Source organism: Octopus bimaculoides, chromosome 5, assembly GCF_001194135.2.
Source record: "Octopus bimaculoides isolate UCB-OBI-ISO-001 chromosome 5, ASM119413v2, whole genome shotgun sequence".
Taxonomy (NCBI): domain Eukaryota; kingdom Metazoa; phylum Mollusca; class Cephalopoda; order Octopoda; family Octopodidae; genus Octopus; species Octopus bimaculoides.
Genome location: NC_068985.1, coordinates 95,367,598 through 95,371,149, shown reverse-complemented (window position 1 = coordinate 95,371,149; position 3,552 = coordinate 95,367,598). Strand labels below are relative to the sequence as shown.

The 3,552-nt window shown below is 29.7% G+C and overlaps 1 protein-coding gene across 6 annotated transcripts in view; it reads left to right on the top strand.

Moving 5' to 3' along the window:
- The window catches only part of LOC106877896 (prolactin-releasing peptide receptor-like), a 381,315-nt gene that overhangs the window by 39,057 nt on the left and 338,706 nt on the right, over window positions 1–3,552 (top strand). For all 6 annotated transcript variants that reach the window (XM_052967841.1, XM_052967842.1, XM_052967839.1 and 3 more), the window contains exon 3: window positions 3,443–3,495. The gene's annotated coding sequence lies outside the window, so the exon portion shown is untranslated. The remainder of the gene's footprint in view (window positions 1–3,442; window positions 3,496–3,552) is intronic.

The window sequence follows — 3,552 nt, the reverse complement described above, 5'->3', positions numbered from 1 at the left end:
TATATATATATATATATATATATATATATATGCACTCATATATAAACATGCATACACGGACAAACATATACACGCACATATTACATCAAATTTTGCAGTGTTTCACACTTTCCAGATATATGCCTGTCTCGCCACTTCGCTCTCTCTCCTCTCCTGTATCTCCCCATATATGTGTGTGTGCTTATGTATGTATGTATGTATGTATGTATGTTTGTATGCATATACATTTTCCCTCTAAATGATTGTGTGAATACTCAATAGTTTGGACGTATCATCGTAAGGTCAAGCAGTGATGCTTTTGTTGGTAAGATAAACGCAAAAGTTTTTATAAGACATTACACTAAATAAATTCCTTGAATTATTCATTACAGAATTGATTATTAATCAGCTTATGCTTATAGAGAAATGTCTTGTTTATTATCTTCTAGATAGGACTTGGCCTACCACAATAAGTAGAAGCAGGAAATAAAAACAAAAAAAGACATTCTAAATCTATTAAGATCATTATTGCTGCATTTTATAATTGCAATTTAGCAATATTAGATGACAATAATTCATCAATAATTGTGTCCTAATTCTTCAAATATTTCCATTGAGTTATTAGTGTCTGATATTTTCGGTATTACTTTTTTCATAATTCCAATGCAAATTGATATGAAGCATATTTAAACAAGTTTTCCCCTTACAGCTAACACCACTTCTTTCCTAGAGAAGATTAATAGAGACACATAAAAGTAAATAGAACGATTGTGTTAGGTCTATAGTAAATTAATATTTTCCATCATTGGTTTCATGAGGTTAGACAGAATTAGATTCATTATTTGATTGATCGTGAACTACTTTATATTGATTGTAAGTAAAGTAGAACATAGTTTTCAGCTGCTCTGTGTTTATTCAATAACGTTTAACATTGATGTCAATGGCTATCAGGTAATTATTGAATGTTGCTATAGGAAATCGATCTATAAACCATAAGCATTTTTCTATCGATGGCTAGTACAATCTTTCTCTCCAAGTGATAGCGACGTTTTAGTAAATCATTCGGAATTATATTTCGAAATAATGTTGCATAGATAACGAAAGCGAACAAAGCAAAATTTTGTGATATATGACACGCACCATAAATTGTCTGCATTATCATTTTATGCTTGTCTGTCATTTACTATAAAGAATACGTTTCAGCTTCTGAAATCTGGATGAATAGTTTGATATTATATGAATTAAATACAGAATACTGATGAGGCTCTTTAAATAAGAAGATATTGAGTAAATATACGTTACGTAGAGAGGGAAAACTATATGAATTTGAGAATATATGAATTTGAGAATGTAGTTTTTTTTCTGGTAATGGAAAACGACAGACAGTCGGTTATATTTTTTCAACTGGAATTAGCTTTTGATCTGTGATATTACTACCGAATAGTCACTAGTTCGGAATCAGTTGAAAGTACTTGCAGTTGTAGAATTTCTAAATTTTTCGTCATTCTTTAGGACTAGTTACAAAGAGTGTCAATATATTTTTTTTAAATAGTGCAAGCAGAGCCATTAGTCTTTATTCCAGCATTGATGTGCCTTCATCCTGTTTTAAGTATTCAATCAGTAAAGAAATATAGCTTTATTGTTGAGTCATAAAATAGAGTTTCCATTGTTTATGAATTATGCTTCGACATCACTATAAATGCAATGAATAATTCCTAATATAATAATCACTACTGAATAATAGTACTGTATACTGATGTAATATATATATATATATGGAGAGCATATATGCGAAATGAATCCACCTGTCTGGTCTAGTGCAGAGAGAGTGGTAAATAACTGGAAATGTTCCGCACGAATTTCTTAAAGCATACAACATTAAGTATTTTCCGAATCTTCTGTGTTCAAGTTGTCTCTTATTACAGGTCATAATAATAGCTCTACGATACTCTTCTGATGCTAACACAAACTAAATATTATTGCTTTGGGCATAGTTATTGCCTCTGATACTCAGACTGCAGAATTACGTTGCTGTTGCAAACAGCACTGTGTATGGATGCAGTTATTACTTGCTGAGAGATTATTTCATTTTTAAGAACGCAGATCACTTTGTAAATTATATATAAATAACATCAAGGCTTCTGGGAGCTTTATACCTTCTTAATAAAGTGGATAATCAGGTATATCGATTAACAAAATACAAAGAATATCATAGTACCGAACTTGGCGATGATATTAATCTAATATACAACACTCGAGGTAGTTATGTATCTTCTTATCAAAATTATAATTCTAAAGAAATTAGTATTTTAAAAGCACTTTTGCAATCCGCTAACAATATCAACTGGCCATTGTTAAAATCAATTTTGTAACAATCAATTGTTTTCTCATCAATTGTTTTCTCAGGTAGAGATGTTACATTCAGATATTGAAATATTTTGTAAATGATTTCAATTCATTTTCAATGATTTTAAACTAGAAACGAACTGCTGCAGTATAATCAGTGACAGATAAAGTCGTTACAATTTGTTGCGATGGCAAACACTATGCAGTACTTCATTAGTATATGCTAGATAGTATATATTAGGGTGTAATAATTATATTTCGTGATGTCATTATAAGGAGAAATATATTCAGTTACATAAATAGTAAAAGGCCAGAAAAATAGCGTGAATAATGGCTTCATAAAAACCAACAAAAAGGGCCAGAAGAAAGAATTTAATGAACGATTTTCAAGAAAAAAAGAAATAGATATAAGCCTTGTTTTAGTTCATTATTTGTGCAGTCATACGTTTTTTGTTTTCATGATTATTTGTTTTATTTTTATTTGATTTTCGTATTTGACCTTTAATTTATCTAATTATACGCATGATTATCATTTATATTTCAAGTTAATTTGCAATCACTCATGTGTATACATCGACAAATAAATACTGAAAACTTCCATGTTGCGATATGAAATCGTGTCTCTTTTTTCCATGTGGTGAGTCAATTGAGAAGAAAACATTATTTGAATATGTCCACTTTTTTTTTCAGATTTTGGTTTCATGTTGAGTATGACGTATATTTATTGAAACACATATAATGGATTAATATAGCTTGTAAACGTCAAAAGCATTTCTATAACTCCATACATTAGATTATATCTGAAGTGTGTTAACGAACAGGTGACGGGAAATATAAAACGAAATAAACAAAATTAAACAAACAACGATTCCATAAGATTGCAAAGGAAAGGAGGTCGGCGGGTGGGGAGAATGATTTTCGTGAAAACAGCAATGTTTTCATGAAGAGTATTTTTTTTCCTATAATATCAAGACTAAATGAGAAAAATGAAAAGCAATATTTTATGGAAGAAAAGTTGAAATCGATTTATTTAAAAGGAAATATAACGTATAAAATTCTTATTAAAGAGCTTATGCAGCAATATACATATAATGAAATGATATAATTTTATTTGCAGGGAATAAAATTATGCTACCCATAAAGAAATATTCATATATGCTACAATCCTCGGTAAGTACGTATTTATTTTCCACGTTGTATATGTGTGAGCTTATGTATGTGCATTTA